The sequence below is a fragment of the Periplaneta americana genome, chromosome 16 (genome assembly GCF_040183065.1).
Source record: "Periplaneta americana isolate PAMFEO1 chromosome 16, P.americana_PAMFEO1_priV1, whole genome shotgun sequence".
NCBI classification, from domain to species: Eukaryota; Metazoa; Arthropoda; class Insecta; order Blattodea; family Blattidae; genus Periplaneta; species Periplaneta americana.
Genome location: NC_091132.1, coordinates 66,319,430 through 66,346,487, shown reverse-complemented (window position 1 = coordinate 66,346,487; position 27,058 = coordinate 66,319,430). Strand labels below are relative to the sequence as shown.

The following is a 27,058-nucleotide window of genomic DNA, read 5'->3' as shown; positions in this document are numbered from 1 at the left end:
CATGATTCATATCGTATTGTATCGTATCATATCATATCATATCATATCATATCATATCATATCATATCATATCATATCATATCATATCATATCATATCATATCATATCATATATCATATCATATCATATCATATCATATCATATATCATATGATGTCATGTATCATGTCATATCATATCATATCATATCATATCATATCATATCATATATCATATCGCTAATATTGGTTTATGAATACGAAAAATGTTAGTTCGCTGATCATCCACCGGAAGCCGCGCTAAGAATGTCTATGAATATGGTCCGAAAGTACTAACATATGAGAGCCAACACATACTTGACTATAAAACAATAACATAAAAAATGTTGACATAGAATAAATACAATGCACAACAGAGTCCATATGATATAAAACAAGCCGTATCATGTATATGATTTGTAAACGAGTCTTCATGTGCATTAACATAGCATATTTGCATTTTAATCACAAAATATTTCAAAAGATTGCAAATAAGTAAGTGAAGATTTGTAATGTATTTATATTTTAAATATTTGTACTTTTATCTCTTAACTATAATTTTTAAGTCTTTAACTTTAACTTTATTGACATTGATATATGATTGTTACACAAGAATTAAAATAAGATTAACATATTGAAAATGTAAGATAATAAATATATCTGATGTCGCGATAAGAGCGACGAAAAAAGTTTATACAAATAGTTAATTATGTAATATAAAGAAATTATATCTTCTATATGGCATGTCAAGTCACAAACTGAAAAACAATAAAACTGTTTAATTGAGTTACTAAGACTTATCTGAAAAAAGTATCTCATAATGAATTGCAAAATTCCAAACCTTTGTTCCGAAGAAGACGGGCAACAGCTCCACGGACTCTATGATGCCTGTTGTTACGCAATATTCATTCAATCATTTATTCTTTCATTTATGGTAAGATAAAGCTATTCTCACATTGAATTTAGTAGTAACAGATGTTCTAATTTGAAACAAAAATTCTTTTGCAGCCAAACAAATTACAATACCTGCAGTATAACCACAAATATGTTCAGTACATTTTAATTTAAAAGGAACTACAGTTATATTGCCACACATTCATCCATTTCACATTGTATGATCATGCATCCATGATTAATGAAGATAATTTTCGATTATTTGATTCTGACAACATGTGTTAGGTCTACTTTTTGTGAATCATTTGGTCCTTTTTAATATTTCAGATCTTCAAGCACTCTGTAATTAACGGAAGATTGTTTTCAATTATTTGGTCTAGGGCATATTGATTTTTTGTTAGGATTAGTCGACAATTATAGTTGTAATGTTTTCGGGACAAATTCGATCATTGTACTTAAGTATGTTGTCCTCTAAAAAAAACTGAGCAGAACTTTAGTTTTCAATTAATCGGTCCAAGACGTATCGAGTTTTATATCTTGGATTGAGTTTCTCTTCCGGCTTTATTATGGCTTTGCAAGAAGTAACTTTGTAACCAAAGTCTTTAATGTTAATCTCTAGAAAATGTCAATGTGAGAGGGGATTCGCGGTGCCAGATCCACTCTTCGGGAGTAGTTTCTCTTTCTCCTTCACCATTTTCCGAATCATAACGTTCACATATATGAAATAGATCCCCGTTAGACCTTTGACATTTGCAACATGTCATCGTGAAAATCTCTACGAGAGGAATTATCAACTTCGATAGATACTTCTTTCAAGAACCCTTTTTGTTTGATTACAGCATAAATGTATGTGGTATGCAATACGAAAAAATGCGATGAGAATATAAACTACACAAAAGTGAATCGGGAAATTACAATATTAAATACTGCCATGTAATATTTTCACACAATACAATACGTAGATTCTTCGCCCAACCGTGCATATTACTGTGGAATCCCGGCCACCAAGTCACTGAATTGAGTGCGCTCATTGTATAATGGCAGTTGACTTAATATAAAATGTCAACATAAATGTCGAACTTGGAGTCAGGCCACAAAGGGAAAAACACTGAAGGAGAGGGATTCGATCCGGTGTTGTGGATTATACTTCGGCGTAGCTCAATGGTTAGAGCGTTTGGTACGTAAAACCAATGACCCGGGTTCGATCCCCGGCGCCGGAGCGAATTTTTCTCCTCTAATATAAATTAATATCCATCCGTAACGGTTGGTAAACGCACCCATGTTCAAATTACATTTTATAATCAAAATGATCTACAGGCTAGAACAAATTGCTAAAGCGCGTTCATTAGTCGTGACTTAACCTGTATATTTTAATATTAATAATTTTGTTTCTATGGTGACAAAGCTTTTTATTACGGTAATTAATATAGGCCTAACTATGTATTCAATTCTGACACACTAATTTTTTTGTATTCGTGTAATTTCAGTACACGTCAATAATTCTGCTCAGAATCTTTCCACTCGTGCAAAAGAGTTCCACTTTGCATATAGCGACCAGCGGCGGGTTGAATATGCAAAATAAATTAAAATATGCATTTATGGTAAACAACGTCAGTAGGCAATATGCAAAATTGAATACTCTGTAATACTTAATCGGCAAAGACATATAAAGTTTTTTTATATATGTCCATTGAATGAAAATATGAAATTCTTTTAACCTTCTCGTTCTGTTAATAATAAAATTATGTTCATGTTTCGAGGTTAAATCTGTTATTGTTCTGGGGAAATTATTTTATTCTAAAATTCTATTTAAAAATATTATTTCTAATTTTCTTAGACGATCATGTTAGGACAACTGTTAGAGAATGAGACTTGAAAACAGCCTAAACACAAAATTAATTGCCACATGAAACTTCCTGGTCTTAACAAACGCAATAGGTACGGAACAGTCTTAATGCGGTCTGTGAGTTTCATAGTTGTCATTGCCACGTTCTGTGTTCTACTCAGTCGAAATGCGAGGTCGATTCGACCTCTAATTCTGGTTATTTCACCGTGTTCGTCAAATTTCAAATTAAAAACCACAGACAACTTTCCAGTAACTGAGTTAACTAATCTGTCTACACTTTATCTTAAAAATCCTAAGTTCACTCGACACTGGACGAAGTTCACGTCCGCAGACACACCTCCTTCCAGTATCGAATCACCCAATAGGGAACAGCATTTCCTTAATGAAACATAGGATAGCTAGTTTATCATAGTTATGTTTAGACGCTCCCTTGTATAAACAATTAACACTCCTGTCATAGAGAAAACGGCACCCAGTTCCCCCATACATCATCCTACCAGCGTTATCCCAAGGCGCACTCTAGTTGGCCCTTCTCCAGCCAGCATCTTCCAAATGTTTTATTAGACCTATATACTTAAGGCCACTCATGATAGCCTATGCGCCTATATATAATAGATGCGGGCTGTATAGCCCTCCGGCAGCATCGCCGTCCATTCTGGAAAGTGCTCAGTCGTTGCTATGGTGAGAGTGCTGTAAATTGTAGCGCACGGCACAATAAATGATTCCGACTAAGCAATGAATAGGAGTTGGTCTTCAGTCTTGAAGAATGAATGTTTCAAACCCTGCTTTCATCCTGATGCATTGGCATCGATTCGGTCCTGATTTCACGATAATAAATGTGTACTTGTAAGGAGACTTCTATGCGACCGCGTGGGAAAAAAAGGCAAAACAAAAACAGAACAAACCAACACAAACATCGCATGAGAATAAATACATAACATTAACATATCACAATACCAATATTTACAAAATTTCAACTTCATTCAGAAAACTAAAATACAAGATAGCATACAAAACAAATAACACAACACAGAAATATCTAAATAATCACATCAAACATTCAAATAAATATAATTCAACTGTGGTTTACAAACTAAAATGCAATAGTTGCCCACATTTTTACATAGGACAGACAAGAAGAACCTTTCAAACAAGATATAATGAACACATTAAAGCTATATAACCAAACCATAGATCACATCAAATTACGCAGAACATATTATCAACAATAATCATGACTGCAATAATATAGAAACAGATATGGAAATTCTACACATCACACCAAAAAGTCCACAGTTAAACATCTTAGAACAATACGAAATATACAAACATACAATAACCCACCCACAACATATACTTAATACACAATTACAGTTCAATACCCACACATTATTCGACATAATGATACATAGCACATAAACAACCACCCCCCCACCATAGGAGCAACGCACCCCCACCCCTATAACTGACGAATGCAAATGGCAGTATGCAAGATCAACAGGAACATCAATAGTTCGTAGGACACTGAAGATGACGCAGAACCGGCGTCGAAACGGGCTGTCTAAGGTACATAATCTTTTTTTTTTAAATTTAACACTTTTAACGTGTCGTTAAACAATTTTAAGTTTTTTTTTTTAAGTAATACATTTGCTAATATTTCAACTGCAAATGCGAAAGAAATTGTAGCCATGATTTGATGTAATTTTTAGAGCGTTATATTGAGTCATGTAGAAATAGTTTGAGGTGTAAGACATAAATTTTAAAAATTTTATATGCATAGGCTTCTCTTTACTCAAAATTAGCCGAACTAAAATTGTAAAATAATAAAGCCGTTCGTCAGTGATTGAATAGATAGAATTCCCCGACTTCTTAATTGCTGTAATCCGCCTCATTATAATAGTGAAACTTTATTACGTTAAAAGCGAGCAGTGGTACAGCTGAGCGGTGAAGCATTCGCCTGCAGATCGAGATGTCCACGGTTACAACTTGAGTATTCCCTAATTTTTAATTAGGCTACATTTAATTCTTAATTATTTCATATAATTAATTAACTATAAAATAGTTGAAGCAATTTATTTAATTTGTATACGTTTGTTAAACAGAAACAAACATTTTAAAAAGGAGACTCTCCATTATTTGAATCGCTTTATTGATCGGTTGCAACTGCTACCTTGTGATATCTGGTGGGAAACAATTATTGACGATAGGTGAAAAAGTTGAAACTCAGAGTACTTGAATCTATGCCTACAAAATCACAAAGTTTACTAAATAAAGAACTTAAAGAAAACGTCAAAAATTAAATCAGAAACATTACAGTGACCGAACTTAGCTGTGTCATTCAGAATATGTTTTCCAATACAATACCGGTTTAGCCAAGGGAGGACGACATTTATAAAGTAAGTTTTAGGAAGCAAAGTTGAAGTAGATGCGCAGCCGGCTACTGCACGCTTAGTAGCCGGGACAACCGCGTGAGAGGACAAGGTTTATAAATAAACACCGTAGTTATTCTGTAGAGCTATCAGTTCTGATCCAATCGCATAACTTAACTCACCGATTTTGGTACCAGATTGCTGGCCGAGTCAGCACCATCATTTATTATTGTTTCACTTTTGGTTTCTTCATTTCATGACAAACATCTTAATGATACATTTTAAAATGTTAATGATATTTAAGGTGGAAAGAAACGCATGACATTCATTCACACGAGTTATACATTAGGTCATTGCGAGCAAATTCTATCAAATATTTTTCACACAATCTGTAATCAATTGAAAATTTGAATTTTTCGAGAAAGGTACATTCAATGTGCAGCAACGCTTTAAAGCATATATAGCAGCTCACTCAATCCTACCCCAAAAGTGTTTACTAATGAAAAATGTTTTCAGTACTCGTAGTATATAGAGTGAAATGCAACCTACATCTCCAATATGAAACTGGTAATAGATACTGAGGAGAGATTTTAAAAATATAAATAAAATATTTGTTCTAACATTCACCGTTTTGGAGGAAATCGTTATATTTCTATGAAACATTTGGCAACATCGAGCCTACTGGAGTAACTCTAGCAAACGTTCACCAATCTCTTATCTTCTCCTCTCCCTCTACTGTACTTAGTGTGTGACACGCGACAGTGGGTTACGGTGCAATATTTATTTCAACGATTTTCCCAATTATTCAATTTAAATTCACGACTAAACGGTTTAATTTGCAAAAAAAAAAAAAAAAAAAAAAAAAAAAAAAAAAAAAAAAACAAGACCCTAACTAGCCAGATTATTGTTACCTGTCTGCCTCTATAACAATCAGCCATTTCTCTCGGATAGTTACTACAATAGAGCATTGCAAACATTGGTCAAAGATTTTTTTTTCCTGCTTAACGACGCTTTATCGAAGGAAAAGTGTAGGTAATAAAAGTTTTATTATATTTAACGTGTAGAATCACCTTCTAAATTTTAGTGCATTGAACCCCTTCCACCCTGTATACTTAGCTTCACGTGGATGCTCTTTTGTCTCTTTGTTTTTATGAAAGTACGATAGATAAACAAATCTAGTCTTCACCTCAATGTTTAAAAAAAACAGTCAGTATACGGGTGCCTGAACAAGGAAAGTGGCGGATTGCAGAGTTACTCAGGCTTTCGTGCATCCAGCGTCTAGAAATATTTGAGGTGACCTTCAACTTGTAGCAATAACGAGAAGGAGAAGTCAGCTCTGTCACTCGTATATTTCCCCTCTCGGGACGTCTTCCTATTTGTCCTAATCTCTACTCCATCACTTTACTGACTTGCAGGTAGGAGAGATTAATTTTATCTGAAGTACCACGATTGCAGCGTTACCATCTCTCCACACCCACTTTACTACAGCTAAAAAGTTAAAATTTCAATTAATTTTTAGAGGATTAATTTAAACCAGTGTTTATTATGACTAAATTACTACTAAAACTGGTCGTAAATAGTTTACGTTACACTATCCTGTGTATTTGTAAACAATTATGTAGAATCTAAAATGAAATTTTGAACACAAAATGTATTTTTTTTTTCGAAAGCCGTCCGCAAATGAAAAACATATATTGTTACAATCTGTTCGGGTTTCCAAAAATCATATCTGAGAAATAATATAATACGTTGTCCTACCATTCTTTATTTAAAAATTTTCTTTTCGCTTTATGTTGTCAATTAGCGCTTTGTTACAAGACACAAGAAGCATGCAACAGCTAAAGTTGTTTGTTTTTTAAATTCCAAAATGTATTATGTGCTAGTACAGAAATTAGGCTCCAGTTATTTTGATCATGCTGCTAATATACGTGTTATCGGTTTTCGAGAGCTGATGCAATTATAACCCTGCTAATCGAGATCAATTACTAATTCTTCAAATCATGAATGTTGCATTCTCTATTTCAAGTTCATTTCCTACTAACCAAATTCCATATAGTACTAGATTCAATATTACATCGACGAAAATGTCTGCAATATAGTTCATATAACAAATCACTCGATTGACATTACATAGGCTTATAGGTGAAACTGCAATTCAGCTGAATGGTAGAAAAGGATTACAAAATAAAATCAATATGAATTACTGTATGTTAGCAAATTTACATACTTTTATATTTAATGAATAAAATTCAATTAAACGATGGTAGTAACACCGATTTTATATAATGTATTTCATATTTGTAATATAGAAAACAAGTAAACAAGCTCTCTCTATCTTTCTCTTTCTCTCGTCTATCTACGTAAATCTCTGACGTCATATAGTCAAACAGCTATAGTTCATGAATTCGATAATTAAACATTTGCACAAATATTATTATATTACAATTCTGAGTTCACCGTCAAATTCCGAACACACAAATATGTAACACAGTATTGCTGTTCACAGATCACTAACAAAGAACAAATTTCCAATCGTTAACGGAAAGCGATGTGAGAGGTGTCGAGCATTGTGTAAACTGTAAGCGATAGTTTTGATGCTGCAGATCACAGAGAAATTTCCGTTGCTTATATGATATCGAATGTTGAGTCAGAAGAAGAATCAATATCATGTTAATAGCCTACCAATTTGCATGAGTCCTATGTTATGCACTCTTGAAATAATCCAATTTCGAAAAAGTCCACGTACGGACTTACAAAAAGAGGACATGCTTTTGGCATAACATATAGGCCATTTAGTCGTTCAATCGCTTATTCAAACCTACCAAAATTTCACTTCAGTCCCTAATCGTTAAGTCACAAACTACTGCATGAAAATATGATAAACACATTTTTGTTTGCATAATAAAGCTGACTGGAAACTAATCACCCTACTTGTTTATTTGAATTAACTTCCATGGGTTAAAAACGTGCCTTTGAATGTGAGGGTTAGTTATTTTGTGGTATGTGGAATTATTTAACATAGACATACTCTCATTTTATAAAATGTTAGAGAGACGAAACCCACAAGTTACGTCAAGGATTGAGGGTATCACATAGGTGTCTATTGTTACCGATAATTCTATCGCTGAATATTTTATGCATGCTTGTACGAAAACATTGCCTGTGAGATCCGAAGCAATTATATTGGGATAAAGCAAGATTACGCTCCATCCCAGAAAACTCGACAAGAAATAAGTGCAATTCAGTGTTACATACCTACTGAAACGAAGCTGTGATAGAAAAAGTGGATGAAGAACGAATAATGATGGAACTGATCAGGAAGAGAAAAAGGAATAGGCTTAGTCACTGGCAAAGAAGAAACTGCCTTCTGAAAGATACACTGAAAAGAATGGTGAACGAAAGAAAAGTTCGAAGCAGAGCAGAAATATGAATGGATGAGTGAGTGAGTGAGTGAGTAAGTGAGTGAGTGAGTGAGTGAGTGAGTGAGTGAGTGAGTGAGTGAGTGAGTGAGTGAGTGAGTGAGTGAATGCTGGAATTAACCATTTCTTTGCGCACTGTTAATGAACAACATGACTCTCCTTTCTCATCACAGACAGGCATTTGATGGAGATTAGAATTTTGGTAGCACCACGGTCATTTAGTAGGCCTATAGCTTTGTTGCGTATACTCTGAATAACAACGAAGTGATATCTTGGAGGAATTTTTCAAGCGAAACGCAATAAAATCCAAATTTTTCTCTGTAAGGATCCTATGCTTTTATTTGCGCTTCTTATCTTTAACACTCCCTGTCTACCGAAATTTATTCACTAGGTCTTGGATCGATGTGAGACTTGGAGCGTTCTCTAGGGAATCTTTCCTGAAAAAAATCTTTGTACTTCATGGACCGACTTCGTGAACACATAAGAATAGTAGGTACATAAAGAATCTCTGTGCACTCAAATACTTAAACACGACCATTATACAACAAATGATTAACACGAACGCATCACACAAAAAATGTACTACATCATGTAGTCTTTGCTTATTATTTCCGTGGTCCTATATTAACATGACCTTCCTTTATAAGCGAGCTAGTCCAGGGATGCAGAACTGGGCGAGAGACGGGTTCCCATGCGTTGAATGATGTCTCCGTGATCCGTACGCAACCTTGGGGTGGATTACGAGAGACTGGTCCTCATGAACAGAATGACGAAAGTATTTCCGACCGCCATAATTACAACACAAACTTAACCAACAAATTTGAATGAAATGCATTACTTGTCTAATGGATATGAACAAATACAACACGTCTATATACTGTATAATAACATTTGTAAATACTTAAATGCACAATTTCTCTTTTAAATTAAACTGCTTACAGTGAGCTGATGAGAATACTAAATGTTTCAACAGAAACTATTCTTGTTGTAGTCTCAGCTGATTAGGAAAACATTAGTCATTAATAAAATATCTTAAGTAGGCCATACTCCCTTTCAAAAAACATTGCTTAAAAACAGATTAAATACCTTATCCTTGTACTGGTATTTAGACCTGTGTATGTAAGAATTAAAGCATTCACAATATTTTGAAAAGGAGAAAAGTACATATATTATAAATAAAATTAACTACATTGATCTCATAATAAAAACTAAAACAAATCTGATTTCTCATGTGAATATAAACGGAAAAAAAATCATTATTGTAATTAACTTAGTTTCAACTACAACGTGCACCACATCCCTAACTGCATTCTTGTTTTGTTCACCAGTTTCGTTATATTAGGCTATACTGAAGACGTACAGGCCTATAGCCTGACGAGAGAAATCAGATTTGCATTTGTGGTCTGTCAATTTAGAGGGATCGTCTCTATTAATGAGGTTCATTTTCTAGAATGTTTCTCACATACATATGTAGAACCAAACATAGAACTCATATGTGCTTTGCGATTTTTTAAAATACAGAAGTATTAATTTCCCACTGCTCTTTAAACTTATTTTCCCAACGAAATTGCTCTGAATTCCACTACTAGACAGTGAATACATATCCCCTCTGCCCTATCATGTGAATGACGCATGGGGTTGAAGGATGGAGTGAATGACGAATTCCGGCTTGTGACATATGCAGCAACTGGTGCTCTGTTCAGCAACCCTGATCTAACTGATAGCAGCAATATCTCGCGGTGGTATGCCTATAGCGAAAGTTTGATCATAATATTAAATTGATACTTCAATATCTCACTTTAATACGAAAGGAGATTTTAGTCAAAGAAAAAATTGTTCTTTCGGTATCTATATGATCATCCCCTACGTGTAATAAAGATAATTATATTGGGTGTGATGACTTTGGGGGCCAAAAGAGCGCACAGAAATAGAATATTACTGATGTAGTAACCTTGTTGATGAAAGATATTAATGGCTAGCATAACGCTCTGTTTTATATGTGCATAAATTACATTTTTTGTGGGGAAATAATTTTCCATCGCTTGCAATAGAACCTGAGGCGCTCTAGTTCATAAACACGTGCTGTTCCAACTTAGCTATATTAACTGATCATCTCGTAAAAAATAATTCCTGCAAACAGATTTTGATAAGTGAACTTCATTCATAATATGAGACTTCCTAATTATAAAAAAAGAAAGATCCGGAACTATACTGTACTGTATAGCAACGTAAACTGAATTATAAGAGCTTCTAATATCTGTTATTTACCATACAATTATGAAGCTCGTATGTAGTCTACATTTACGATCTCCCTGAGTATGAAATTAAAACTCCCACATAAAGAACTAATAATGTTGTTTCAATAAAGCCTCAAATTAAAAATTTCCGTTAGTTATTACATTTCATATATGTTTCACAGGATGTCCTAAAAATGAGAAAATATCTATTAAAATTAAAGAATAAGTTAAGGATAGGTTCTCTGTCGAATTTTGTATCTTATTCTGTATCTAGGTTTTGATTTAAGACCTTGGACTTGTTCGTCGAGATATTCTTGATTATAGTATGTATAAAGTTTGGTTAAAATCCATCACAAGAACTAGCGGACATATACACAAACACGAGGATTAGGTTGGTTTCCTCCTCCAGAAACGAACATGAAAAGTTGGTTGAAACAAGTGTGCTAAAACGCGCAAGAGACAACAAATGTCGCATTCGGTGTTGTCCGGACGTGCATATGAGCACGTACAACACGAAATTGTTGCAACGTAAAGTGTAGTCCGCATGTAATTTGACAGCTATCCGGTGCTCCAAAGTGACGGGCCGGACAGTTTTAGTGTGCAGCCGCGCGATATCTATGTGCTACTGGGAGCGAAAACCCCACAGCTACTGGACGATTCCCAGAATAAGAGCCAATTTCCTGCAAATATATAGGAACATCCAGAGACAGTTTAAGGGAACCAGGTAGGATGAATTGTGTTTAAATTATGATTATTTTTTCATATTTTAATTCCTTGGCGCATCAAAATTAATATTCTGCAATTTAAACTTTTAATCCCATCGAGAAGTAATGTTTTTTGTGAACGTAAACAGCAGAAGAAATTGTTTATTTAGAACTTTAAGTCAATTTTTATCAGTTTGGTATCAAAGATTTTCATTATATCTTGTCGATATGTTGTCCCCTCCAACTACTACTTCTTTTAGACATTTTCTGAAGTATGGAATACATTTTTTTATATAAAACAAAAAATTGAATTTTCTATCAAATTTGGTCCAAATTTCGCACATGGGTTGCCTTAATTTTCGTATGGTTGGTTGAAAAGATAAGCTCCATTTATGATGACACTGATTCAATGTGTGTGTTTGTTTTTTTAATGTCCTTTATTCAACAACATGCTCCATTACGTAAGTAATACCCCAGATCACATATAGATTGTTCATTCCTATGTTAAAATCGGTCGCACTTTGAAGAGAAAAACCTCCAGGATCGCCACCCATCCGCCGTAAAAGAACACGAGATGGCAGTACAGTCGCTAATGCAATTCAAATGGGAGTTATGACGTGACTCCTTATGTAACTACTAGATGGCAGCATAGTAAACCTGACAAAAGTTGTTACCGTCAAAGCCTATAACGCAGAGCAATCTGTGTATATATGATCTAGGGTAATACTACATGTCTGGTTTATGTTTACAGGATTACAATTTTCTTACAATCGTATGAGATGAGACAATGTCATAGTTGAATATAGTTTTATGATAATGACTACAATTTAATAACCTACTAATAATTTTTGCATAATATATATTTACATATTACATTATTATCAAATGTACTGATATTGTATTTGAGATTCATTCCTATATTATGCATTTACATTTACTTAATTCAATCCCATATTGTGACAAATTTAATATGTTGCAATATAATATCTCGACTTAAGCATTCATTGCTACTTATTACTCATTCTTTATCTATTTTGTGTACTCTTTTTCTAATAACTTGAAATTACTTTTTATATTTTCATAACTTATTCGACGTTTCGTTTATATTCAGTTAGTATTTACTATTCTCCATATTTGTACTTCACTATTGCTATACATTTTTCCTACTTTCTAAATCTACCTCTCTTATGAATTTAAAATATTCCTTTAAGTACTCGTATTTGATAATGATATCAGTCCTGTTTGGCGGCCACCTTCCTCCTTTCAATTTTTTTATGTGTGTGTGTGTGGTGTGTGTATGAGAGAGAGAGAGAGAGAGAGAGAGAGAGAGAGAGAGAGAGATATAGAATTCCGTTCCACCCATATTTCAAAATTAAAGACATTGTAGGATGGTTGACTATTACGAACATTCCACGCAAATGGAGCAGCAATATTCTTCATTTGTATTTATTTACATATTGTGTGTTTGTAAATTTTAGATATAATATTATTTCAGATCTAGAAGCTTAAAAGTAGTTTCCAGTTTTTTCGTTAACTTATTATCGTAAATCTACGATACGGAAACCCCAGCTTCACTTCACTTCTTATGGAAAAATTCATCGTTCTGAGCCGGGTTTGGAACGAGGAAATTCGAATCCAAAGACAATCATGACCATCTAGTCCCTAGGCCTACTCTCAAATTAACTCATTTAGGAACTTAAAAAGAATATTACCGTAAATATGCTAGGACTGATATCAAAATTATTTAGAAAACAATTTGAAAAAGTATTATTAAATCAGAACAATTTTAATAGACAAACTTCGCTTAAAGTATAAGAGAAAAATATGACAATTATAATTATGAAATAAAACTGCTACTTCATATACTCGCAGAAGTCACAGATGATTTCGTAAGTTCTTAGTTCAATAAAGTTACATTTATATTTATGCAGTGCGATCGAGAAGTCTCTCCGCAGTGCTTGTGTAGCCGAGAATCCACTAGGCAGAGAATTCAAGTGTATTTGGCAGAGAATTCAAGTGGCAGCACTGGCCGCTAAGCATATCATGGACTGGGGGTGTGAGATTGTCAAAGCGGGATGAATGCTGGAGTGCTAACTTTCTACAGGGTTGTATTCTAGAGTTACTGGTACTAATAGAGCTGCGGAGGGACTTTTCGATCGCACTGTACAACATATTGTTCTTATGAAATATTACTATTAAATACTATCATATAAACAACCGTTACATATTCGAGCCAATCTGCTGCCTAATTACATTGAAGTTAATGGAAAAAGCATTCTTCTCGAAGAAACATACAGAGTGGAAGGGAAATAACCATCCTCATTGAAAGAGATGACAGAGTAGACTTAAGTAAATAGACAATCTATATTAAGGTTTATGATTAAATGCACGGTTAATTAGAAATTATGTCTGAAGTTTCAGCAGTACGGCCACTTCGCCGCTAACACACTCTTCTCGTGATACAGATGTAAGAGATCAACGAACTCGGTGTGTCTCGCTAGGTGAGCTGTTCTCTGGCGCGACGTTGCAACCAGCGAATAGGTATTACAAAGAATGGACACTGAGCGAATTTTCCTGTTTTGTTTCTCTATGCGCCGGCGTTTAGTTCCACTTTCAAGCGCTAGAGGTTAGTGTAATCGAGCACACGCTAAGATAATAACTGAGTATAAGAATTGAGACACAGGATCCAAACATCGCCTACCTTATTGCATAATCCAGTAACGCTCTGCTTCAATAATAAATTCAAGTTAACAGCTTTTCCTTATTTTTCTGTGACAAACTAGTTTTAATAATAATTTTTATATTTTATGTGTAATAAAATATATTATAAAATAATACAATACACTATAAAATTATGTATAAAATTCGTTTAATATTTATATACAATATAATACAGGTAGGTACATGGTTTTACTTCTCATAGGAGTTTTGTTATTTCATTTTGAGCGCTATCAAATCATTACATATTTTAATTGTTGATGGGGTCAACGTCTCAACTCTCATTATAAAGGAACTCTATAGAGTCTAGACATTACAGTTAATGACGGATTTATTATTTCATCGGTCTAATTCATTTTATTTCAGTGCATAATGTACCTAGATGTATTAATTTTATGTGTTATATTTCCTCTCTGTCTACTGCTAGCAAGTGTGATGGCAGTGCCAACTCCAGGGAGAAAGCAGAATCTCACGCTCAAACTGGTTTCAAGGTCATTGAAATCAGTCCTGCTACATCAAAAGTACCGACGCGAAGTGTCCATACTGTATAATTATCTATACGCTGGTGCAACTTGCGCGCATCGTGCAGTGGCTTCAAATTATAGGTTTAAAGTTAAATTTACACGAAAACCGTTCACGCTATTGAAATACGCCAGAGGGATAAATTATTATTTATTAGATTCCCTGTCGATATGGACAAAAAACACGATCCTACTCGCAATAGTTACCGAATAAGAGATTGTTAAACATTTGGGGAAAAAATTTTCTGAAAAAACTATGAACTTTCCACGAATATGTTATAGTTCTTTTGTTATATAGCCTAAAACATGAGCTATTCGCTCTTAAAATCTGCTAGCATATTTCACTTTCACATTGTATTCCATGTACTGTACCTCTTTTCTAAATCCCACTAAAACACAAGGCATTGTGGGTAGTTCCGATTCACTCAAACGGCTCAGCAACAAGAGGCATTATTAGTACAGGCAGTAACATTTACTAAAGCAACGAATGTCGTACTCAGAATTAGTCTGCTCGACCATTCTCCGTAACTTTAAGCACTAAAACTAAATGCACATCAGCAAATAAAATCACGGTTCAGCAGGCCTACAATAGAACACCATTTCGTAAAATGTTACTGTAGATTGCAGAAGCTTTAATGTTAGACCTACAGCTTTACAAGTATTAGAGCAGCTTTTGTCTTTAAATTGAAATATTTGTTACATAAATTTGTAGGTATAATGCATACAATTGTATATAGCCTATTACACTCTGCCTAAAGTCATTAATACATTTAAAATCAGACTGAACAAAAAGGTCCTCTACTATGGCGCGTTAACATTCCAACATAGTAGTCGGTGTTTCGATTCCCGGCATAAGTGGAGATTTATCTTCATTCCACGGAACTGGATATTTGTCCCGTGTCTTGTACTTGTCCTGTAATGTCTCTGCGGTAGCCCTCCTTCGTGTCGATCACACGATCAGACAGGCCAGCATTGTGAGAGAATCTAAGTTTGCCTGAAGACACCCTCTCCTACAATGCACTGGATCGTAAGTCGCTGTAAATGGTGGGCAAATAATACGGCAAGGAATAAGAAGAAAATTAATAAAAACGCAATCAAGTTATTGAAGAACAGACAGATAACATTTTTCTTACTGGTATAAAAACCATTTGAATCATCGAATGAAATTATATTCTTGAGAAATTTGAATATTTCAGAATTACAAAACATTATTATTGTTCTCTTGTGTTAGGAATAAATAATTAGTCAACTAGACATATTTTGTGACTAATCTAAATGCAGAATAATTATTTAAATGACACTCATGTATTACTTACTCGACAATTATAGGAGTTCTGTAATATGTTCCTGAACATGATAAATAGCTAGATAGAATAAAATAAAAATATATTCTTTTATCCTTAAACATTTTTTAAAACATTTCTATAAAAACGGAAATTCAATGTATGTATAACGAACAGTCAGTTCTCAATCAGGGGAGTTACAGATAAGTCCATGGAGAAAAAAAATTACATTTGAACATTTAAACATCAAAGTCATAAAAAGTTGCAGTCATAATGTTACTTGATATTCAATTCCGTTATAATGAATCATTTGGAAACATTTTTAAGTGTGAGACATAACTTTTAGAAGAAAGGCCTGTCTAGACTATGGGTTGAAAATAATAACATCCCACGAAGCAAAGTACATACTTTTTTCTGAACACCATATTAATTTTATCTTTCTATATATTCTGAATGTCCCGCGTCGTGGCGTCGTGGTCTAAGGCATCCTGCCTGGGACTCGCGTTACGGAATGCGCGCTGGTTCAAGTCTTCATGGGAGAAGAAATTTTCTCATGACATTTCTACCAGTGTATGGGACCGGTGTCCACCCAGCATCGTGATGAATTTGGGGAGCTACGATAGATAGCGAAAATCCGGTTTCGCAAACCAGCTATAACGGCTGGGGGAATCATCGTACTAACCACACGATACCTCCATTCTGGTTGGATGATCGTCCACCTCTGTTTCGGCATGTGGACGTGAGGCCAGCAGCCGGCTGGTCGGTCTTAGCTCTTCATGGGCTGTAGCGCCATGGATATATTCTGAATGTTTAACAAGCTTTTCACAATTTGAAAAAATACAATTTTCGATTTGTGCATTTTTCCAACAATGACTTATTTTCCAGCTTAAACTCTGGTTTCAAGCCCAAAAAATTAAGTGAAGTACAGTTCTTCGCATGTTAAACGTTAACTTTATTACAATTTCTTCTGATCGCTTCTGAAAACCAACAATGAGATTGTAATTCTGCTTATAATGGCCACGTTCTATAATGACTTTAGAAATAAGGTATTCGTAAGCTAACTTTCTGCAAAGCAAAATTTCTTGTCTACAAAGTGTCGAGTAAGATGTTTCGAAGCTAAATAGCAACATCGCTTCATACATATTTAATAAAAGCCTTTGAGGCAACTTGGGTGCCTATATACCTTCTTGACATCAAATGAGATTTGCTTTCATCAAAGGAAGAACAGAAGTTCACATATACGGCGGAAAACAGTCAACACAACATCTGAGATTCGCCTAGATGTAAACACTCGCATTTTTACTTCAAACGACACCACAATACTCATCAGTCCCACTCCATTCTAAATGTTTTCCAGATTACAAACGCGATTATCCACGTGGAATCTTAAATGTATTACATTCATGTGAAAAAACTATTTTGTTAATATTATCTATGATGATAAAATAGCATCATATTTTTCTGTAATCAGTGTAATTTACTGTTAAAAAACGTTAATTTTAAAATTCGATCTGGGACAGAATATGAGAAGGGTTCAGAGCCATAGTGGGCCATTTATAAAAAACGGAGAAATCAAGGGTTAAAGTTAAGTAAATACCGTAATTTAATGAAGATTGACATGACATTTAATTTTAATGTCCATACTTTAAATTACTTGCTATATCCGATGGAAGAGTAATGGAACGGAGAAAAATTCTCTCCGGCGCCGGGATTTGAACTCGGGTTTTCAGCTCTACGTGCTGATGCTTTATCCACTAAGCCACAGCGGATACCACCCCGGCGTCGGACAGAATCGTCTCAGATTAAGTTCCAACTCTTGGGTTCCCTCTAGTGGCCGCCCTCTGCAATACGTCATAGATGTCTATGAATGTAGGACTGAAGTCCACACATGTGCTGAGGTGCACTCGTTATGAGTGACTAGTTGGCCGGGATCCGAAGGAATAAGCGCCGTCTTAAATCACGAAGTGATTTACGCATATCATATATATTATTTTAATGTACCGAAGTACATATGATATTTCCATGCAGATATTCTGCGTCATCATACCATGGAACAGTAATGGAACGGAGAAAAATTCTCTCCGGATGGGTGTCCAGTGTGGCTTAGTGGATAAAGCATCAGCACGTAGAGCTGAAAACCCGGGTTCAAATCCCGGCGTCGGAGAGAATTTTTCTCCGTTCCATTACTCTTCCATCGTATGACGACGCAGAATATCTGCATGGAAATATCATATATACTTCGGTACATTAAAATAATATATACTTGCTATATGTTTCGTTAAATTATGTTAATCACTTAATTTTAACTCTTGTTTTCTCCGTTTTTAATAAATGGCGCTTGGCCCACTATGGCTCTGAACCCTTCATAAGAAACACAAAACAGGCGTAATAAGTAAGGAAACGATTACAAGTAGCAGCTTTACAAATATAAATTGAGGACGTAGCTGCAATAAGGGCGCATAGCCCCATAGGTCCTTTTTCCGGAGAATGCATAAATCGATTCTCCTAGTTTCTTTGTTATACCCACAAAGTTTCGTTGAGAAATTTTGAACATTAATGCTGGTAAACCTGTTTATTTTAACATATTATCACAGTCTAATATATACAGTCACGAAGCTCAATACTTACTAAATATGCAAACATAGATAGTTGCTCACCACCAGGATCGCTACTATCGCCTCATCACAGACCTTCCCCAGCAGACGATAAAATGTATTGTACTTTCGATATCGTATTCTTTTGAAAACATTAACACATTCCTTCAACTATTGAAATGTGAAACACATAAGGTTTATATATTATTTTCATAAAGTATATATTATATTTTAAAAACTCACCTTCCTGGATCTTTCGGAAGAAGGATAACTCTAACCTATTTTTCTTACAATATTTATAGTAACACAAACGTCTCCTTGTCCCATATTATTATTCAAATTATTGTATTTTAACCATTTACAGTTATTACAACCAATAACGAACATTTCACAGTTTAGGCCTACACAAGTTTTCACAACAAAGCGAAATACGGCACAGTCAATGCCTTTTCGATCTAGACCAGGCCGTAATGTACGTTCGGGTTTTCTATTTCAGTGTATGGAGCTCAGTGAAATATATATTATAACTTTATTGCGTATTATTGCTAAGCTTTATTTAGTGTAATGTGTCCATAAGTTCCGTTTACTTCTTGTTGCATAATATGTTGCAGATATAATTACAAAACTGTGTTATTTTAATGTGAAGAGAATTTTACGTGTTAACATAATCTGTTCGCATCAACATTTTAAGTTTAGAATGGAAGCTATTTTGAGGTTCAATAAAAACGAATTTATATTGTGATTTTAATTTAGCACATCTTCCTTCCTTAATTTTAGACAGAAAATTTACCATATCACTCCTATGAAATTAGTGTGCGTACGATTTTGTTACTTCGTCTCTCAGGTAGTAGATAAATACAATAATTCAGTACTCAATTGTAGTATTAAAACACAGACAAATAGAATGTGGCGGGTGTCATACATGACATTATGTTTAATTATAATGTAGCCTATAATTGAAAATATAGGAATATACGTTAAATATAGTAAACATAACCTATAATAGCCATATGACATAACATACATATGTAGTGGCAGGGCATTGGAGACCACTAAAATTAGACAGAAATGGGCAACTGGTAGAGTAAACATAACCTATAATTTCAACATATCTAAATATTCGTGCGGTGCAACTGAAAATTATTGAATCGTGCATAAATGATTGTACAAGAATTTCGCAATATTTAATCGAAATAAAGACAGGTAACACACACGCGAACAACGTAATTTCCACACCAAAAATAATATTACACCTTAACTCGCAAGGAATTATGTCTGAAGTGTCCCCTAATCATTGCTTTAAATTTTATTAATGCAATTACACTGCATTTTAGAGAAATATATGTTACTCCTTATGCATTCCAATTAATTTATATGGTTGAAACGCCGCCCTTCGTGATCGGATTAAGCGAGTCACATGGTCTGCCTTACGGCCTGCATTAGATCACGATGGCAGTGACACAGTCTATTGTTCCTAGTACTCACAGCGCTCCAAGCGGCTAGCAACTATCGCGAGAAATGCAACTCGTTGGCAAAAAATCATCCCAAGCTTCGTGACTGTATATAGTAGACTGTGATATTATGTTATAGGCCCTTTATCTGTAGAACAAAACTGGGACTTCAATCAGCGTCTCGAGTTCCACTCAAGAAAAGTGAAGTTAAGGGTGTTAGAGACTTATTTCCATATGTAAAAGAGGAAAGCCGCTCATTTTATGAGTCTCTTTTTCAATCTTCTGAGACTATGGAAGATGAAGAGAAGAGTGAAAGAGATGACAGAGATGAGAAGGGGAATCGAGTGGAAAATATGGATGTGGAATGAACAAAAATAATATCCTATCTGGTTTAAAAAACATTTTTTAATATTCAGCATGTTCATGATGTGTTACCTTGTTTGATAAACTTATATTCCTTATTTTATTTTGAAAACATTTTTAACTTATCAAAATGTAAATGTTTTGTTATTTTGTGTGGGAAAAGTGTCAAATTCTAAAAATTCAGGATTCGTTATTTTGTTTTGAAAACATTTCTAACTTTTCGAAATGTTCGTTATTTGCAATGTTATGTGGAAAATATCTCAAGTTCTAAAAATGTTAATGGTTATTATTAATAACATTGCTGTATTTTATATAAAAATGTAAATAACAATAAATTTTTATAAAGACTGCACACAGCTTATATTTATTTTTGAATTGAAAGTACGTTGTCCACAGAAAGGCCCCATAAGAAGCATTACTTTTATACATTATTCTTTAAATATATAACATTGGATTAAAATGCTTTTAGCATTTATGTTATATTATGTAAAAAACACAATACTTCTTATCCAGCAGTTTCATATTCATTGGTTAGTGCATTTATAATAATAATTATTTTTGTGAACCGTAAGTAGTGTCATTAATTTTAGGGGGTTAATACAATTTTACTCGTTTTGCTTCCTTTTCGATTTAAAATTCTTTTATATGAAATATTTCATAGCGTGTTTTGGGAAAGCCATTGCTTTAATCCTCAAATGATCAATCAATTTAAAGACAGCACTGTATTATTACAAACAATTTTAGTTTAGTTCTTTAAATGTACAGATATCTGATCCGAAAAATATTGTCATTTTTCGTTCTGCGAAGAAATTTTAAAATGTTACATTTGTTCGCATCAAAGTTCTGCACATTTAAAGGACAAAACTAAAATTCTTTCAATAATTATTTCCATAATACACTACCCTCTTAACCCCTTCAGGCCTGATGTACATTACAGTGTACATTGTTTCTTTTTCCTTTTTTGGAATGTCTTCGATACTTTTAAATATTTTAAAAAATTCAATGTGATAGAAATGGAGAATATTATTTTTCAAATATTTCTATACCCGAATTAAAAATTAAATTTTAAATTTTGGGGCCCCAGGGGTCAAAATTGTCCCCAAATTTTGCTTTTCTGTGAAGACTTGATTTGGGAATTTTGGATCCCCAGAATGATTATGTGACCAGTATTTTTTTCAATTTTGTTTAATGACTTACAGTTCACCCTGTATATCTGAAATAGAATATAAGACAATCTCCCACATTTATGATTACTGTACATTAAGCAGGTAAGAAGTGGATAACATCCATAATCAATATGTAGGCCTACTTAAAAGACACCGGATGTATTCACGAAGTGGTTTAAATTATATCAAGGCAGAGAATAATATTACTGGAAGCAGAAATACTACTAATTTTCAATAATAATATTTATCAATTTTAATTACGTTATCTTTTATACTTTACAAACCCTGCTATGTTATCCATAAGTCCTCATTATGGAATTATAGTTGGAATTCATCTTTATTATATTATTTTTTTGCCAAGTTATTGCGTTTAAACATCATTATGTTATTATTTTCAGTTGAAATTTTGCTTCGTTACAATTTGTAACGAGTGTTCATTATATAGAAGCTGTAATGAAGTAATTATATACAGTACCATTCCACCTATTTAATCCCTAATTGGTCATCTGAGCCATAACAATGTGAGAATGCTTTAATAACAATATATGCAGAACAATAATGCGGGTTTATTCATAAGTCGGTGAAACATTATAAAGTTTAATAACAAATAAAGTACGCAACATATCATGGTAATTGACATGCCGACAGATAAACTCGCCAAGTTTTTTTAGTAACAAAAGCGAGCTCTTAGTTCCCATAACTTATCGCTAGATGGCAGTAGTTATCAATAATGGTAAAATCACGCTTACTAAATATGAGCAATCTTTTGTATGTTTAAATATGCAAGAACCTCGTCAAAGATTTGAAGTATACGGTTTCGCTGACTTGCTCGTCGCGACGAAGCAATTTTTCATCTCACCGGAAAAGTGAATCGGCACAATGTGCGCATATGGGGAACTGAACTTTCCCGCGCAGTCATAGAGCATGTGCGAGACTCACCTGTGTGATTTTGAAAGAGAAGGTTTTCTTTGTAGAGTCCACCGTCACTGGGATGATTTACTTGGACATGTTACAAAACTGGCTGATGCCTCAGATGAGTGAAGACAGCAATGATTACATCTCTCAGGAAGATGAATCTCCCTATCACTATTACAACAACGTGCGAGAGTATCTCAATCAAAATTTTCCACAGAGATGGATCGGACGCACAGGACGAGAAGATGAAATGGCCACCATGATCACCGGATTTAACTCCGTGTGACTTTTTCTTGTGGGGGTTTGTGAAGGATATTGTCTATATGCCTCCGCTTACCGCTGATCTCCAGGTACTTCGCAACCGGATTACAGCTGGCGTGGCTCTAGTCAACTGTGACATGCTGAAGTATGCATGGGGCGAGATTAAAGTTCAGCATAGTACAAAACAATACAATGGAGAAGAATACGAAAAGACAAAATATTAAAATGAACGTAAAAAACAATGGAATATAAATGATAACGAGAGTAAAAATATAAATAAACAATAAATCTTGAATGAAGAATCTCGCTCTAATCTACGATATATTATACTAAATAAACAAATAATAATACTAACCAATTAAACCAAACCTATAAATCTAGCATAATAATATGTGATAACGCAAAGCCTTGAAAGACTATTACCGGTTCAGTTATTCCCGTAGACAGAAATACAGCGGTTAAGAAAGATGAAAAATTACTAATAACTAAATGGTTCTAAAAAATATGAATAAATCCAATATTGAATATACATGTTACATCACATCTATTTTCACAGGTACTCTAGAAAATGTTACAAAAGGAAACTTTTTGCTACATTAGGAGCACCTCATTTTGGTACATTATAGAACTGGGCTATATCAGGTACTGCTCATTTCATACGAAAAACATTAGTTACCATCAAAATCTTTTAACTGTAACCCATATACTGTAGTCTTTTCCATTTAGTGTTATTTGTTGTTTTCTAGTTTTAGGAATAGCCAGAGTTTAAATCTTAATAACAATTATAATAAAAATAACAATAATGACAATAATAATAGACACAGAAGGAAACTAAATATTGATAATTGAACATAGACCAAACATAAATTAAACAAATGAAAAACGGCCAATTACGAGTATTTATGTGCAGTGTAAGTGTCTCATGTATCTATTAAACTAGTTTAATTCCTACAGATAATAACCTAAGGTTTAATATACGTCTGTGTATAAGAAAGCGAAATGAAAATATAAATTCGATGGTGTTTGGATAAAGGGAGATAAGTCATAAAAATGAGTTCTGAGATAAATTAAAATTTAACTTAGGACTCTTATTGCAAATACTTTTCTACACAGATAAAAAAATACATCAAATGCTAGTATTCTTTTGTTTTTTGCACACCCACTTGTAGAATTTAACTTGTATATTCACCTGGGAAACAAAACTCTATTTTCACAAGAAATGACAACCGTCTTTACCCGAACACCATCGAATTTATTTTTAAAACTAACATTCATTAACTATGTTGCTAAGAAAGAATATTTACGTTTAAACTTCAATAAATTGTTATCAAATTCAGTTATAGTCGCTTTAACTTTGAGGTTAAATCAAGCCTGTATGTTGGGAGTCGTACGGTACATTGTTGATCTATTGGATTTATAAAATAATTAACATTTCATGTAACATTGTGTAAATTGCCGATTTGTTTCATACATTTATTTTCATTTTTTCTGTTCCCTCACAATTTATACGTACGATTTTCATTAACAAAGTAATGCATTTAATTACGTATAAGACTAAAACTACACCATAATATTTGGGACGTCCATTATTCATAATTACTGCATGTTTAAAGCAAGACTAAGCTAAAACTAGCAAAAATCATATTTGTCACTTTTAATTCTATTAAATTTTCCACCTTTTTTCTGAATGATAATACATATAGTTTATTAAAGTTGTTATTTATGCTCTTTAAAAGACAAGTTCTGAGGAATTTTAGACTACTTAGTACCAATAATAAAATAGTTAAAGTATCGTTGTTTTCTCAAAGCGACGTTTTGTAAATTTCAATGTGTCTTTTCTCAGAAACAACTCGAATTTGATTCAAATTTTCCACATACGTTTATTATACTGTATGACACTACCAAATAACGAACAATTATACTGGTATGTCTTAAGATTCATTCATACTACATGTTGAATATTCTGAAGACATTATTTTTCGATTGGAAATGTTGAACATTAGAAATCATCGTTGTTCCTGCAATAACTCCTATGTGCAAAATATAAAATCTTTCAGGAGGAAGGAAAAACACATTTATTCATCCTATGGCAGCCGTACATAGGAGACAGTGAATTCTTACATTTTCGAAACAAAGATCTATAATTACATAGGCCTATACGAGATTTTATTATTTGCTGTATCACTATTTAAGTTATTTAATAGAGCAAAAATCTGAAAATCGATAAATATGTCACATAGGAGTTATTGCAGGAACAACGACGATAGGCTATATTTTTATTATTGTAATGAACATTCTCAGTTATTCAAATTGTAATCTATGGCTCCTGACGTATATGAAAAAAATATTCACACACCTACCTATAGGCCTATTAGTTTTTGAGAAAAGAAACATTTTAATCTTATTTTTATTGGGTTATTTTACGACGCTTTATCAACATCTAGGTTATTTAGCGTCTGAATGAAATGAAGGTGATAATTCGGGTGAAATGAGTCCGGAGTCCAGCACCGAAAGTAACCCAGCATTTGCTCGTATTGGGTTGAGGGAAAACCTCGGAAAAAATCTCAACCAGGTAACTTGCCCCGACCGGGATTCAAACCCGGGCCAGCTGGTTTCGCAGGCAGACGCGCTGACCGTTACTCCACAGGTGTGGACGAAAAGGTACATTAAAAATAAATGTTTTGAGTTAATGGAAACAAAAAAATAGTTTCATAGGAGTCATTAATACAGCTAAACTATTCACTCAATCAGAATTAAATTGATGTGGTATATGCAATACATACGCGTACATATACAGATTTTTTTTTTTAATTTGGTCATTATGGTTGAATAGTTAAAAAAAAATTAAAAGGTTACCTATCAGTTTTGGTCATTTCAGTTTTCAATCTTCCTTTAATATAATTTCACCTAGATTACTTAAAAAATTGTATTACAATTTATAAAATGTTCTGTTACGTTCTACTCATACTGAACATCTTTAGTTTTAAAACGACACTTTTTAAAGTTACTCATTTTAGCTCTAGACAAAACATGTCTCCAGTAGGTAATTTGTTCAACCTGGTGCCGTACTTTCAACAACGCGTAACACTAAAGAGACTATCAAACTAGACACTGGAAGGAAGAAATATCCTAAAGCACACCCTTAGTAACAGGAAGGCGGGATCGGTTACCACACTCGCCTCCTACATGGTAATGGCGCTACTGAAACTAGGAAGAAAGTATGGTTATATAGATGCTGTCGCCATCTTCTTCTGCAATATTGAAGGAAACAAACAACCACCTGTATTATAATGTAATACCTACGGGAGAAGTGTAGCGTATGTTCCAGGTATAAATGATTCAGGTTCTCCTCTTCGATTAGAAGTTACATAAGATGAAGATATATGAAGGAAGATTCACACGATTGCTTTAGACTAAAACAAGACGATATTTTCTTGCAAAGCGTTGAATATTCAATAAAGACTTTTCACAACATCGATATGTTACTAGTAGAACACGATTTTCCATAAAAAGCAACACTAATCACAAATGATGAACGATTAAAATCAACATTTGGTAGGCACATTTCTTTATAAAACTCTTCTTATTAGACCAAACGAACAAACTAGTTTAACGACAATATTTAACAGTTAACACGAATATATTTCTTATTTAAAATTTCATAATAATTACAAGCAGTGTTGGATACTCGACGAAAACTCTACGCGAACACACTTAAGCCGAAAGAAACACTAAACACAGATCCACTGGTTGGATTACATACAAACACCACTAAGACTTTTACTTTTTTTTTTCCAACTTTTGGCGGACGAAATGTGAGAGTCACTAAATCACTATACACTTCTAAAATAAACACAAAAAATTAGACTTAAAATAAAAAATAATTTATTTACGTTTATACAGAAGGTTCAGGTAAACTGTCAACACGGCTTCATGAGGCATGCCCAAATTGGTATGCAACACGCACGTCAATTCCGGCAGGTAGACGCCGGTCCGCGAGCGTCGCGACGCGCCAGGCTACTGCCAGCAGCTGGGCTAGGGCGGGGGTGAAGCACCCCGCGCGAACATTGCAACCCTCTTGCGCATGCGCAGAATATAATACACTCTGCATGTATATAAGAAACCATACGCCGCAAGTAAGCCCTCATAAGCTTGTGTATTATGATACAACAAACCAGACCGAAAGGAACTAATCTTGACATGTTAAGTATATACAGCTGGGAGCTGCAGTACGGGGCTGCTTATTGTTTGTAAATGAACCTGCAGATGCCACGCCAGAGCTCACGCCTACTCTCTTCCCA

At 34.0% G+C, this 27,058-nt stretch overlaps 1 protein-coding gene across 2 annotated transcripts in view; it reads right to left on the bottom strand.

Annotated features, from left to right (window-relative positions):
* The window catches only part of LOC138716394 (uncharacterized), a 1,440,554-nt gene extending 1,413,782 nt beyond the window's left edge, over positions 1-26,772 (bottom strand). The window contains exon 1 of one of the 2 annotated variants that reach the window (XM_069849432.1): positions 26,061-26,772. The gene's annotated coding sequence lies outside the window, so the exon portion shown is untranslated. The remainder of the gene's footprint in view (positions 1-26,060) is intronic. The other variant, XM_069849430.1, reaches the window with a different exon arrangement.
* Positions 26,773-27,058: the final 286 nt, after the last annotated feature.